Below are 16,078 nucleotides of genomic sequence, written 5' to 3' on the forward strand. Positions count from 1 at the left end.
CTCCGTGTTGGCTGGTCATAGGGGGGTACTGAAGACGCAGGAATTTCTGAGCCGTTTTTTCTGGTGGCCTACCTGTTTAAAGGATGTGAAGGACTATGTCCACTCATGTGTGGTTTGTGCCCGGTGCAAGGTCCCTCGTGTGGCTCCTACGGGACTCCTCCAACCGTTACCCGTGCCATCTCGCCCTTGGGGGTCTATCTCCATGGATTTTATTGTGGAGTTGCCAGTCTCAGGCGGGCACAATACCATTTTAGTGGTGGTGGATCGATTGACTAAAGCTGCTCACTTCATTCCGTGTACTGGTCTTCCCTCAGCCGCAGAGACAGTGGATCTGGTTATCCAGAACGTATTCCGATTGCATGGGGTACCAGACGAGATCATCTCTGACCGGGGCGTGCAGTTCACGTCTAGATTCTGGAAGGGGTTTTGTACGGCACTCCAGATTGATGTCTGTTTGTCTTCTGCATACCATCCTCAGACAAATGGGCAAACCGAACGGACAAATCAAACCCTGGAACAATACCTTCGATGTTATGTCAGCCATCTCCAAGACGATTGGTTGAAGATGCTTCCGTTGGCGGAGTTCTCATACAACAACACTCAGAGCAGCTCCACTAAGGTAACGCCCTTTTTCGCTAACCTGGGTTACCATCCGACTGTTTTGCCTAGGTCACCGGTTGCGGTTTCGGTGCCAGCGGTGGAGAACAGATTGACAGAACTACGACAAAATCTGGAGGTTCTAAAGGACACTGTGGCTACGGCCCAGGAGCGTTACAAGAGGTCGGCAGACACTCACCGGAAACCGGCACCCATGTACAAGGTAGGGGACTCTGTATGGTTATCTACCAAAAACCTGAGATTGGGTGTTCCTTCGCAGAAGCTGGGACAAAAATTCATCGGTCCGTTTAAGATCACCGGGATCGTGAGCCCTGTGGCCTGTCGGCTACGGTTACCGCACCATCTAAAGGTACACCCGGTTTTTCATGTGTCTCTCCTCAAACCCGTTTCCCCTAATACGTTTCATGGTCGTGTTGTGCCTCCTCCTCCGCCTGTGATGGTCGACGGCGAGGAGCAGTTCGTGGTTGAGGACATTATTGACTCCCGGCTCCATCGTCGTCGGCTTCAGTATCTGGTACGTTGGCAGGGGTACGCCCCCGAGGACGATTCCTGGGAACCGGTGGGTAACATTCGGGCACCCCGGAAGATTGCTCAGTTTCATCGACGTTTCCCGGACAAGCCAGGCCCTGATCCGTCCTGAGGCCGTCTCTGGGGGGGGGAGTAATGTCAGGTTTCCAGGTTTTCCAGTTCTCTTTTGAATGAGCTTGCCCTCGGTTAACATGGAGTTTACTGTTCTGTTGCCCTACTTCCTGTCCAGCTGCTTAAAAGGCCACCTCTAAGCCTAGTCCAGTGCCTGAGTATACTGCTTGCTGTGTGCTCCTGATTTGCTGCTGCTAATCCTGTTTGCCTTTGGATCCTCCTAAAGACTACCGACCGACCGACACTGGACCTTACCCGGTTTCTCAAGCTGTGCCCGGATTCCGTCTGCCATCTTCGGTCAGCACTCTGCCCGGTTCTCTCTGGTTCGTAACCACTCTGGACATTCATTCCGTACGGACACTCCTGGACTTTTACCGCTTGCCCCTTGTGTCCCGGCTGCTGCGCATTTAGGCCTTCTGGGGTGATTGCCGGACAGTCCCTGTATAGGGGTTCGCTCTGGTGGTCTCCCTGGGGGAGTCCGGTGCGTGGCCCCGGGAATTCCCTTCGCTCCGTTTCGGGAAGGTATTGTGTGTATTTGTACCGCTGTGTTTTCCGTTGTGTATCTACCGTGGTTACATATTATAAAATATCTTGTACCAAGAACTCGTCTCTGATTGTCATTGCCCTACGCTATCGAAATCCTCAGAACATATATAAGTATTACACAGATGACAGGTTCCCTTTAAGACAATATAAGGCAATAACTGACCATACAGTAATAGCATTTCTTTGGTATTGTTGTTCAGCTCCATTTCCCTCCCTTCCAACACTCTTTTACCCCTCCAATCTATCCTAAACTCTGCGGCCTGCTTAATCCACCTCTACCCTCACTATTGCCCAGCCTCACCACTCTGTCAATCCCTTCACAGGCTTCCCATTGCCCAAATACTCCAGTTCAAAACCCTAATCACAACATACAAAGCCATCCACAACCTGTCTCCTCCTTACATCTGTGACATAGTATCCCAGTAGTTACCTGCACGCAACCTCAGATCCTCACAAGATCTCCTTCTCTACTCCCCTCTCATCTCCTCTTCCCACAATCGCATACAAGATTTCTCCCGTGCCTCCCCCATACTCTGGAACACTCTACCCTAGCATATCATACTCTCTCCTACCGTGGAAAGCTTCAAGAGGAACCTGAAGACCCACCTCTTCCAACACGCCTACAACCTGCCGTAACCCTCAGACCAGTACACCACTGCGCAACCAGCTCTGTCCTCACCTCTTGTACCGTCACCCATTCCCTGTAGACTGTGAGCCCTCACGGGCAGGATCCCCTCTCCTCCTCTTCCAGTCTGTTTTGTATTGTTAATGAATGTTGTACTTGATGTGCCATAGGGTCTTGGGGGTTACTCGTCACCGGGTCGGTGTAGGAACAGGGATGTCACAGCGGCCTGGCCCGATTTCGAGACTCCAGTGGTGTCAATAAAGATGGGGATGATGGAGTAGTTATTTGTGATGTGGTATGTGGCCAGTTATTAGCTGCCGTTGCGGGAAGTCCATCTTCTGGGGCAGATGGTGACGCAGCTCTGTTGTTACAGCTCTACACAGGTAGAGCTAGGCCCAGGAAAGATGGGAGTAGTAGTCGACTATGGCGCAGGGGCGCGATGATGGAGCGCTAGCAATGATGAGACGACACAGAGGGTGCAGTTTAAGTTCTTTACTCAATGAAGTCATACCGCCTTTGGAGTGCTGTGTTCCACTGTGATGGGCTCCAGCCGCTCCCAGATAGTTCAAAGGCCAAGGCCGCGGTTTCCTTCTGTGTGTCCTTTCCAGTGGTCTTCCCTCCACCCCAGCTCCTGGGCCGTGGAACAGGTCACGGGTGCCTGCTGCACTCTCACTGCACTCCCCGCGAACCCTGAGATCCCTTTCTTCCTAAGAACCCAGGTCAAGCTTCCAGCTCCTGACTACGGGCCCCTTTCTGTGCAGTGTCTTCCGACGTTTCTTCCTAAGTCTGACCTGGCGGTTGCTGCGCCTGGAGCTAACTGAATGCTGTGTGAGATGGCTCTTCACTTCCCCTGCAGGTGCCCGCCTCCCCGGTTGCTGAACTAGTGGGCAGAGGTCCCATACCTCGTGTTGGCCACCCCTGGCACCTACCCTGGCCCAGTCTCAGTGGCAGAGCACCCGAGTTGTATGTTGGATATGTTGTGGTGGTTTACCGGCAATGACCTCATCCGTATCAGAGATGAATACTGTACCCTGGGTGAGGTGCAGTACCCTGTGGCGCCACATACTTGTTTTTATGTATACCCTTTTTACTTGTAAAGCGCCATGTAATAAATGGCGCTATAATAATAAAAATAATAATTCAGCTGCTGTGCCCAACAAAACCCATAAACAAAGGTCTTTCTCTTTCCAGGACCCATAATAAAAGCCTTTCTATTGTGTCACCAATGAAATAGGTACTTGTAAGTGGCCTTATCGGGCAAACTATTGGAGTATTTACAGACAGATTTGTTTTTTTTAAATAGGAAAAAACCACATAGACTAGGCAGGTTACCCAAAGTTTATTTAGCACAGTGGCTTCTTTTTGCTCGGGGAGCTGACACCTTTATTTGCTCCTGATCCTTTGAAAATAAAATCCTTCCCCTTGCCGGCTCTATACTGACAGAATAAAGTCAGTAAAAATATCCTGTCTCTGCAATAAATTGTAATGCAGAATAAAGCAACAAAAGAATCTCATTTTGGCAGCCAGCGGCGAGCAGACTGCGGCGAGCAGAGTTCAGATGGGTGTTTGTTTTACACAGATGATTAGTGAGGAGACCGCTTTGTTTTATCCAGATAACGAGCACAGCAATTTTTACTTCTTAATTATAAATTGGAAGCGGTGAGTTTCTCTCTCCCGCTATGATAACCCTTTGTTTGCCTTCGCTGCCAAAAATATAAAATTGTGCGATTTTAACTATTACAGATTTCAGTAAGACATTTGGGTGACAGTATTGAATGCGTGACACCACACTCTATTGGCATCACTGCACTCCGCATTGCCAGCCATCCTATTATTTGCCAAGCATTTGCCACTTAAATGGTTAACTGTAGAAAGTCGGATAAATGGTGTACAGTTTCATTAGTAATTGTTACTGTTTTATCTTGGATAAATTGCCTCTCGCTCCTTTAAATATGATTTTTAATGTTCTTCAGTCTTAAATTAATCTCTTGAGAGATACAGACAAGGGCACCTAAAATAATGAGGAGTTAATGGGATTCTTTTTTAAAGTCTCTTGCTGCTGTAAGTGCCGCTGTGCTTGCCGGAGGAAAGTGTTGGAAAATACATTTTCTTAGGGTACTTTCACACTTGCGTTATTTTCCTTCCGTTACAATCCGCCCTTTTGGGAAACAGCGGAATCCGTTAACGGATTCCGCTGTTTCCCATAGACTTGTATGGTTGACGGATTGTACCAAAAGGAGCTGCGTTGCTTCCGCTGGGCGACGCTCCGTTGCTTCCGCCCAGCGGGAGGAACGCAGCATGTAACGTTATTTTGAGCAGCGGAATCCTCTGGATTTCACTGCGCATGCTCTTTTTTTTTTTTTTTTAAATCAAACTTTATTTTGGCTCGCGGTGGCCGAACGTTCAGCGGCAAGCGACAGCGCTCAGCTGAATGACCGGCCACCAGCATGCCCGGCCGCCGGCAAGTCACAGCGCTCAGCTGAGCGCCCGCCCGCCGGCATGCCCGGGCGCCGGCAAGTGACAGCGATCAGCTGATCACCCGGCGGCCGGCTGCAGGGAGCGATCAGCTGATCACCCGGCGGCCGGGAGCGATCAGCTGATCACCCGGCAGCCGGCTGCAGGGAGCGATCAGCTGATCACCCGGCAGCCGGGAGCGATCAGCTGATCACCCGGCGGGCGGGAGCGATCAGCTGATCACCCGGCAGCCGGCTGCAGGGAGCGATCAGCTGATCACCCGGCAGCCGGGAGCGATCAGCTGATCACCCGGCGGGCGGGAGCGATCAGCTGATCACCCGGCGGCCGGCTACTGGGAGCAATCAGCTGATCACCCAGCGGCCGGCTGCAGGGAACGATCAGCTGATCGTTCACTATAGTCTGCCGCTGGTAAAACCGGGAAAAAAAAAAAAAAAAAATCAAAACGAATTGCGTTGTTTTGCAGCATCCGTTGCATCCGTTGTGTCACTATATGCAACACATCCGTTGCATCCGTTACACAACGCAATGCAACGGATACCGTTCAACGCAAGTGTGAAAGTAGCCTTAGACAGAGAATTTACTGTATATAGTACAACTATATTTTTACCAATATATTCTTTTCACAGAAGAAGAGATCAGGGACTTAAGTGTCGCCTTTTGGAAGGAGCAATCATAAAAGTTAATATTGACTCTTTAATGACTTAGGATATATTGCCAAACCAGAACCTCTGTTTTCAGGCACATGCTTCAAAATTTCTGTCCCTCAGCAGCGCATAGCTATTTTAAAAGGTCATTAACCCTGCTGTACTGTTCGGGTCAATATGACCCGAAATGATTTTTGAGACCCTGCAGATTTTTTTTAATGAGGATTTGAAACTAGTGGTTCCTTGACTTCTCCTCATTTGTGGAGCTCTACATTTTTTTTTTGCTTTTATTTTTTTTTTTTTGTTTCCTTTTGGCTACATGCTGATTGTTACACTTGTACTGTTCGGGTCAATATGACCCGATAGCATTTTATACTGTTCTACACGTCTCTGATTATTTCTGACTGCAAAAGTTATGTTTTTTTATGTGTACTTCATCTCAAAATGGTGTATACAGGAAAAACCCCTGATGAAAGACCTGAAAAAAATCAGGGTATGCGTGTTGTTCTAGATTTGACTCATGGACTAAAAGGACAAAATGTCACATGTGACAACTTTTTTACATCCTATCAACTAGGCCAGATGTTGAAGAAAAAACATCTTACCATGCTGGATACTATGAGAAAAAACAAACCTGAACTACCGCAAGGTATCCTTAGTGAGAGAGAGGTGTACAGTTCTACTTTTTATTTTTCTGATAAAACAACTGTTGTTCATTATGTTCCAAAAAAACCAAACAGGTAGTTCTAATGAGCACAATGCACCATGAAAATGCCGTAAGTGATAGAGAAGACAGAAAGCCTGACATTATTTTGGATTATAATACCACAAAGGGAGCAGTTGATACTTTAGACCAAGCAATATCAACATATACATGCAAACGCAAAACCAATCGGTGGCCAATGATTTTATTTTATAACATACTGGACGTTTCTGCATACAATGCATTTGTCTTATGGAGAGAAATCGACCCTGATTGGAAACGGAATAAGCTGCATAAAAGATTATTTCTTGAGGAATTGGGAAAATCCCTGGTGAGGCCATATATTGAGAGCAGAAAAGTGACCCCCAGAAGTGATGGAGCAACAGCCATTGTAAAAAGTGTCCAGCATGCGCAAGAAAGAGACTCCACATCCACGGCCTCCACCAGCACAGCTACCAGCAAAAAAAGGAAGAGATGTAGCTTCTGTCCATCTTCCTGTGACAATAAGACTAATCTGACATGTGCTGGATGTTCAAAATATCTGTGCAAAGGACATGTGTCTTATTATTGTGTTCAGTGTAAAAACGCATGAACATGTTCAGTTTTTTCTTTTTTCTTTCTAAAAAGGTTGAAGTTTTTATGATTTTTCATTTGTTGATTTATAAAATTTGTTTTCAAAAAGTTAAATTTCTTGTTTTAGTAATAGTAATGTAAAGCTTCTTTATTATTTGTGTGCAGAATGTCAACAATCGAAGATAATTGCAAAAAGCCTGTGTAACCTTTTTATGAAAAAAAATAAATAATTAAGTTTGAATTTAAATTTTTTATTTGTTTATGATCAACCATGTTCAGATACAGTATTTCAATGAAAAAAGTATTCAAATAAAACAATTATAGTAGCTAAAAATCAAGAATTAATAGGTCGGGTCATATTGACCCGGGAACAGTACAAGTGTATAGCAAATGCGAACAGAACAGCAGGGTTAATGACTTTGGATTGCTACCAATAGGTGGCACTAGAGTCCCTGCCTTCTTCTGTGAAGAGGCTATTTACATATTTAATTTCCCTGGGGAGCATTGCATAGCTTATAAATCTCCCTATGATACATCATGCACCGATGAGGGGCTAGCATATACAAATGGAGAGTTCTTATCCTACGTTTTGTGGCGCGGCTCATTGACTTCTAAGATTGCTACATGCTTTCCTTTGTGAAGAGGCATTTGTACATGATAAGTTTCTAGACATGCATTGTATGACTTACAAGTGTCCCAATGGCTTCTTGGTGCTATCCACAATGAGAATCTTTACATTTTCAATACTCTAGGTATTTATGTAATCCTGAGCTACAGACTTTAATCCTTTTATGACCAAGGATGTACAGGTACATCCTTAGTCACCTGCCTCCGGTTACTGGGGGCTATGGTGGCGAGCCCGCTGTAATCCCCGCACATGTCTGCTGATCTGATCAGCAGACATGTGGGACTAACTAGCACAGGTGGATTGGAGATCCACGCGCACCTATTAACCCCTTAGATTGTCAAATACTGACAGCGCAATTTAATTGGCCGCAGCAAGGATCGTACCATTCCCTGCCACCATCAGCTGCCGGTGACTCGATCACGGGGTACCAGTGTGTTGCCATGCTAGCGCGGGGTTAGGTGATGACCCCTGACATTACCATGACTCGCTTTGTGTGCGAGCTGACAGACCACCTGCACTCACAGGAGATCAGCATTTCTGCTGATAAGAACGATGATGCTCTGATCAGGAGAAATGCACAGGCAATTGGACTGTGCAGTGATAAAGTCCCCTGTGGGGATTGGTAGATTAAATAAATAATGTTAAAAAAATGTTTTAAACAATATGAAAAATTAAAACAAAAACTAAAAGTTCAAATCACCCCCCTTTTGACCCATTGAAAATAAAACAGTTAAAAAAATTAAAAAATACACATTTGGTATTAATTACTCTGATCAGAACACGGCATGGCAAGAATTAAAATTCCAAACGCCGTTATTACATTTTTTGGGGTCGCTGCAACATTTTTTAAAAATGCAATAACAGGCGATCATAACGTTGCATCTATGCAAAAATAGTAAAATTAAAAATATCAGCTCAAGACATTAAAAATAAGCCTTCACTGAGATCAAGATCCCGAAAAATGAGAACGCTATAGGTCTTGTAAAATGGCGACAAAAGCGCAATTCTTTTTTTGGAAAAACTTCAGAATTTTTTTCACCCCTTAGATAAAAGTAAAAGTATACATGTTTGGTATCTACAAACTCATACTGACCTGAGGCATCATATTGACATGTCAGTTTTGCCACATAGTGATCGTGGAAAATAAAAGACCCCAAAACAATTTCACAATTGCACTTTTTTGCAATTTCACCACACTTGGAATCTTTTTCCCGTTTTATAATCCAGTATATGGTAAAACTAATGATTTCATTCAAAAGTACAACTAGTCCTGTTACAGGGGGACCGGCAGATTAGGACCAGGGGGTATATATCCCAATCGCCAGTCGGGGCCCACCGTGCTCCAGATGGTAATAGAGCTGCTGGCACCCTGTGGATTAGGCAGAGACTATAGAGCTGGATGGCTCTGAGATAACCCAGGGAACCGGTCACGTGTGTAGTGACACGTCAGAGCAGACGACAACCCAGTTAGCATTTTGGTGGAATTGGCGCAACCCCGACCACATGTGCAGGGAACATGTCAGGCCGGATGATGACCAGGTAGCGTTGACCGAGAAGGCCGCTGCGACAGCGTCCTGTCGGCCACGTGTGTCAGATACAACAGGCCGAGTGGTCCTTCGATTAGCGTTTCTGGTCACTACACGAATGGCCACGTGTGTATAGGACACGTCAAGCCAAGGGATCACACCAGTAGCCTTGACTGGGAAGCCAAGGAGGATAATAGGTTCACACACCCAATCCTGGAACACCCTGTTAATTCCACAGGGGTCCTGGGTACGCTGTCCATGCGCGGAGGAGGCACAACCGGACAGGTGGCACAACAGGTGTGTTGTCCGTGTACGTAGAGGGCACTCTTCGGACAGGTGACGCAGCAGGTATGCTGTCCGTGTGCGTAGGAGGCACAACCGGACAGGTGACGCAGCAGCCGCAGCCCAGTTAACGCCACTGGACTGCTATAGCACAAAAGAAACGGTAGCAAGGAAGCACGGCGCCTGACCCTCATGTGCTGAGCCACGAATCTTGGCGTGACAGGCACCGTTCGCCTAGCCCTACCTACCGCTTCCAACAAGGCTTATGCCACCATGAACTCTAAATGAATATGAGTGAAGACTGCGCACCTCCATGTTGTCTCCAGCCCCTTTTATAACCTAGATCCGCCCCAAACCCAAGGTGGAACCACCAAGGTCCAATAGCAGAGTGCCATATCATCAGCGACGTCACCAGCGGCCTATCGAGAACCGCCACGTCATTGATGACCTCATGGCAGCCACGCCCCAAACACTTCACCAGTCATCGTCTGATGACCAATGGTGAGGTGCCAGATCATAGGGGAGGGCCTCTGCGAGCCAGTCCGGAGTGGCCACGTCATCAGGACACCTGACACCCTCTGCCCTATCAGGGCCTGCCACCTCACGGACATGCTCAGTGAGGTCCTTACCGGACCTAGCCTCTGATGCACTAAGTGCCTGAGCATGCTCAGTAGCTTGAACAACGGACTCAGAAATCAGACTATCTGCCTGAGCATGCTCAGTAGGCACATCCGAGAACTTAGACATAGCACGAAGTCCAAGTACCTGTGCAAACAGGCTGTTAGGGTTAATTGTGGGAGCATGCTCAGTAGCCTGAACTGAGGACTTAAGCCCACTTTACACGTTGCAATTAGTTGTACAATCGCATTTGCGATGTGACACGCCCAGGTTGCATACGGGATCTTATGAGATTGCACGTTGGTCGTTCATTTGCTGTCACACGTGCGTTAGTAGTCTATGTTAAATTGGTCAATTTTGTGTGCGATCCTTTAGATCATGTGTTCTGTGACGTATGCATTGGGCACCTTTTTTTTTTTTTTATTTATTGACTTGCCAAGCGTGTGTACTGTGTAGGGATGCGTTTTTACTATGTCATCTGCCGTTCAGCTCTGCTACATGGCCGCTAACAGCAGACACAGACAGCCATGTAGCAGAGCTGAATGGCAGATGACAGCAGACACAGACAGAGCCGCACTGTCAGAATGAACTCGGGTGAACTTCACCCGACTTCATTGTTATGCTGCGGCTCTGTCTGTGTCTCGCCCTGATTAGCGGTCACCTGTGAAGGACTCACCGGTGACCGCTAATCTCCCAAGTTACTGAAGTTAGCAGCCCTCTCTCATACTCACCAATCCCCGATCCCCGGCGCTGCACGGCGTTCACACTGCTCCGGCGGCTTTTACTGTTTTGAAAAAGCCGGCCGCCCATTAAACAATCTCGTATTCCCTGCTTTCCCCGCCCACCGGCGCCTATGATTGGTTAGAGTGAGACACGCCCCCACTCTGAGTGACAGGTGTCACACTGCACCCAATCACAGCAGCCGGTGGGCGTGTCTATACTGTGTAGTGAAATAAATAATTAAATAATGAAAAAAAACGGCGTGCGGTTCCCCCCAATTTTAAAACCAGCCAGATAAAGCCATACGGCTGAAGGCTGGTATTCTCAGGATGGGGAGCTCCACGTTATGGGGAGCCCCCCAGCCTAACAATATCAGTCAGCAGCCGCCCAGAATTGCCGCATACATTAGATGCGACAGTTCTGGGACTGTACCCGGCTCTTCCCGATTTGCCCTGGTGCGTTGGCAAATCGGGGTAATAAGGAGTTTTTGGCAGCCCATAGTTGCCAATAAGTCCTAGATTAATCATGTCAGGCGTCTATGAGACACCCTCCATGATTAATCTGTAAATTACAGTAAATAAACACACACACACCCGAAAAAATCCTTTATTAGAAATAAAAAACACAAACATATACCCTGGTTCACCACTTTAATCAGCCCCAAAAAGCCCTCCATGTCCGGCGTACTCCAGGATGCTCCAGCGTCGCTTCCAGCGCTGCTGCATGGAGGTGACCGGAGCTGCAGCACACACCGCCGCTCCGGTCACCTCCACACAGCTAATGAACACAGCCGCGCGATCAGCTGAGCTGTCACTGAGGTTACCCGCTGTCACTGGATCCAGCGGTGGCCGCGGGTAACCTCAGTGACAGCTCAGCTGATCGCGCTACTCACCGCCGCTCCTATCACCTCCACGCAGCAACTGAGGTGAGTAGCGCGATCAGCTGAGCTGTCACTGAGGTTACCCGCGGCCACCGCTGGATCCAGTGACAGCGGGTAACCTCAGTGACAGCAGCTGATCGCGCGGCTGTCTTCATTACCTGCGTGGAGGTGACCGGAGCGGCGGTGTATTCTGCAGCTCCGGTCACCTCCATGCAGCAGCGCTGGAAGCGACGCTGGAGCATCCTGGATTCCGCCGGACATGGAGGGCTTTTTGGGGCTGATTAAAGTGGTTAACCAGGGTATATGTTTGTGTTTTTTATTTATAATAAAGGATTTTTTCGGGCGTGTGTGTGTTTATTTACTGTAATTTACAGATTAATCATGGAAGGTGTCTCATAGACGCCTGACATGATTAATCTAGGACTTATTGGCAGCTATGGGCTGCCAATAACTCCTTATTACCCCGATTTGCCAACGCACCAGGGCAAATCGGGAAGAGCCGGGTACAGTCCCAGAACTGTCGCATATAATGTATGCGGCAATTCTGGGTGGCTGTTGGCTGATATTGTTAGGCTGGGGGGCTCCCCATAACGTGGAGCTCCCCATCCTGAGAATACCAGCCTTCAGCCGTATGGCTTTATCTGGCTGGTTTTAAAATTGGGGGGAACCGCACGCCGTTTTTTTTCATTATTTTAATTATTTATTTCACTACACAGTATAGACACGCCCACCGGCTGCTGTGATTGGGTGCAGTGTGACACCTGTCACTCAGAGTGGGGGCGTGTCTCACTGTAACCAATCATAGGCGCCGGTGGGCGGGGAAAGCAGGGAATACGAGATTGTTTAATGACCGGCCGGCTTTTGCAAAACAGTAAAAGCCGCCGGAGCAGTGTGAACGCCGTGCAGCGCCGGGGATCGGTGAGTATATGAGAGAGGGGGATAGACTGACATGGACAGAGAGAGACGGACAGAGATAGTGACCGACTAACAGAGATTAGTGAATGACAGACATTGTGAGGCGCTTCAGAACGCAGCTTTTCAGCTGCGCTCTGAAGCGGACCTTTTTTAAGCTGCGGTGCAGAGCGCACACCTGCGCACATAGCATCAGACACCAAAATCGTATGAGGTATGTCACACGTTACAATTCACTAGGTTCATGCAACAAAACGCTCAATTCTAGAGAATGATACGATGTGTTTGCGATCAACGGTTTTGCGTTCAATCCTGATCGCACGTAGCTGTCACACGCAGATACCTCACAAACGATGCTGGATGTGCGTCACTTACAACTTGACCCCAACGACGGATTGTGAGATATATAGAAGCGTGTGTAGCGGGCTTTAGTCTCAGAAATGACACAATCAGGCTGAGCATGCTGACTAGGCAAAAAAACAGACTTAAGCCTGCTTTACACGAGTCAATCCATCGTGCGATTTATTTGGCAAAGTCTTTTTTTTTTTTTTTTTGTATCGCTGATAGGTATTTGTCCATGTGTCACACGTTGAGTGTTGTCAAACGACCACAAAGCGCTCATCGATATATTGATTGGCCATGGCGGACGTCCAAAAGGCTTCACACATGTTTTCCTTTGGTCAATCTGTCTTTTATATGGGCGTAATTAGGCAAACTATACAGCCCTCCGTGACGTTGTCTGGATTGTTGCACGCCCTGAATTCTTCTGACCTGCTCAATCCAGTTCTGCTAATGTGGTTGATTGGTTACATACCATATATATAGTTTCGCTTCAGCGCCGTCTTTTATAACAGTAATAACCTATCACAACGCATCTGCTACAACCAATCCGATTAGATTAGGCGTGATTATTTAAAATCACAAATACGCCCTGAACGTTTACTGACGTCACAAACAACGAGGATGGCCGATTACACGGTGTCACACTTTGCAATGTGTCGTTCATTAAGACTAAACTGACCGATTTTATGGAATTAAACGATGTGTACACGATGGCCGAATTTCAAACGATTAGGCATCGGTTGGACTCGCAAGGAGCTGTCACATGAGGAGATGTCGTTACGAATGACGGAAGTGCGTCACAAAATCCGTGACCCCAACGATGCATCGCACAATAGATCGACTCGTGTAAAGCAGCCTTTAGACTCTGGCTGGGGTAAATCGGCGCACACATGCGCACTAGCCGCCTCTCCACACTTAGACGTGGTGGAAGAAGCAGCCAACTGGACTACTCGAGGCACGACCAAGAACGGCAGCTGGCGTCTGGGCGCAACAGGAACCACAGCAGGCTGCTTGCGGCTATGGCGGCACCGGTTCGTAACAAGTCCTTCAAACATTAAGCCCTCATTTGGCAATATTGATGGAAAAATACAAAAGGTTATGGCTTTTGAAAGAAGGAGAGGAAAAAATTAAAGACAGAAAATCGCCCGGTGGTAAAGGGGTTAAAGGGAACCTGTCAGCAGGAGTTCACACCCCAAACTATATGGACATGCAGCTGTTTAAAAGACAATTTAAGCCATATCTTTACATCACCAGTCATTTCCTCCTTTACTGAGAAATCAGTATTTTAATTAATATGTAAATGAGGCTGAAAAACTATTTGTAAATATGAAGCCTCTGTCACTACAGCTCTATTCCCATGCACCACCTGCTACTGCTTGACTCATGACTCCTTTGATTGAAGTCACACAGCATACAGGTTATCAGTGAGGCAGGAGGAGGCAGCATTAGGAAGAAATAAAGCTCGAGTGACAGACACTTCAGATCTACAATAGTTCTTGAGCCTCATTTACATATAAATTCAAACTCTGATTTCTGAGAGGAATGGACTGGCCATCTAAGAGTATTTCTGGGTTTGTTTTTTAAAGCACCACATATGGATATATATATGGTCATTATTTAGATAAGTGGATTTTGCGAAGTACTCTAGAGTGAGAGATATTCCAAACTCTAGTTAAGAGATGCAGATCTTCAACAGAGGATCTCTTTTTCCCTTTTAATATCCTCTTGATAGCCAATTTTTGAATTAAATATATTTCTAAAGGGGCTAATGACATGAATTTCTCCCAGATGTCTGTAACAAACCAACCAATCCACACAGAGTAATCAAACCATAGATGTCCATAACCTATGTGTAAGAAAGAGAAATGACATAGGGAAAAGTATTGAACACATGAAGAAAGAAAGGCGCAGAAAGCCATGGAAAGTCATGACACCAGCTGAAATTTATCAGTAATTAAAAAGCATTTCTGCTAATTAGTGAAAAATAATATCTGCTGGGTCAACTTATAGGCTATAAAAAGGTGACTCATTAGTAAGGTGCCACACAAGAAACATCTCATGAGGAGTAAAACCAGTGAGCTGCCTCTAGGTCTCTAGACCTTCGCAACCTTATTGTTGCAAAATATACAGAAGAATTTCTAAACTACTGAAGGTTCCAATAAGCACTATTGGAGCCATAATCCAGAAGTGGAAAGAACTTACTTTTACCATAAACTGGCTACAGCCAGGTGCACCCTACAAGATTTCAGATAGAGGAGTGAAAAAAATTATCAGAAGAGTTGTCAATGAGCCAAAGACCACCTGTGTGAAAAACCTACAATCAGCAGGTTTAATTGTTTCAAAGAAAACAATAAGACATGCCCTCAACCTTCATGGCCTGTATGCTCACCACACAAGATTCCATTGCTGGAAAAAAAAGCATGTTCAAGCTTGTTTAAAGTTTGCTCAACAACATTTAGTGAAGCCTGTGAAATACTACTGTAGGAGAATAGTTTGGTCATATTAGACCAAAATTAAACTCTTTGGATGCCATAATACACACCATGTTTGGAGGCCAAAATGCACTGCATATTACCCAAAAAACACCATACAAACAGTGAATTTTGGAGGTTGAAACATAATGGTGTGGGTCTGTTTTTCAGCATACGACACTGGCAAACTTAATGTAATTGAAGGAAGGATGAATGGACAAATGTATTGAGATATTCTTGATAAAAATTTGCTGCCATCTACCAGGATGATGAAGATGAAATGAGGGTGGACATTTCAGCAAGACAATGATACCAAACCTACAGCCAAGGAAACTGAATTGGTTTCAGAGAAAGAAAATAAATCTGCTACAATGGACGAGTTAATCACCTGAGCTGAATCCAATAGAAAATTTATGGAGGGAATTGAAGCTCAAGCAATTAAAGCGCAAGCGAATTGAAGCGCAAGCGATCGTACCCGCCCCCGTCGTTTGTGCGACACGGGCAAATCGCTGCCTGTCGCACACAACCTTGCTTACACCCGTCACACGGACTTACCTGTCCTGCGACATCGCTCTGGCCGGCGATCCGCCTCCTTTCTAAGGGGGCGGGTCATGTGGCGTCACAGCAACGTCACACAGCAGCCGTCCAATAGAAGCCGAGGGGCGGAGATGAGTGGGGTGTAAACATCCCGCCCACCTCCTTCCTCCGCATTGCCGGTGGATGCAGGTAAGGAGATGTCCGTTGCTCTTGCGGTGTCACACACAGCGAAGTGTGCGGCCGCAGGAACGACGAACAACATCGCTAACATCCTGAAAACGATTTTTTGTTTCAGGATGACCTCTTCGCAGCAAACGATTTTGCCCTCTTTTGCGATCG

The 16,078-nt window shown here is 46.7% G+C and overlaps 1 protein-coding gene across 1 annotated transcript in view; it reads left to right on the forward strand.

Annotated features, from left to right (window-relative positions):
* NECAB2 (N-terminal EF-hand calcium binding protein 2) overlaps positions 1 to 16,078 on the forward strand; it is a 397,380-nt gene that overhangs the window by 329,256 nt on the left and 52,046 nt on the right. The window lies entirely within an intron of this gene.

This window comes from Anomaloglossus baeobatrachus, chromosome 10 (genome assembly GCF_048569485.1).
Source record: "Anomaloglossus baeobatrachus isolate aAnoBae1 chromosome 10, aAnoBae1.hap1, whole genome shotgun sequence".
NCBI lineage: Eukaryota > Metazoa > Chordata > Amphibia > Anura > Aromobatidae > Anomaloglossus > Anomaloglossus baeobatrachus.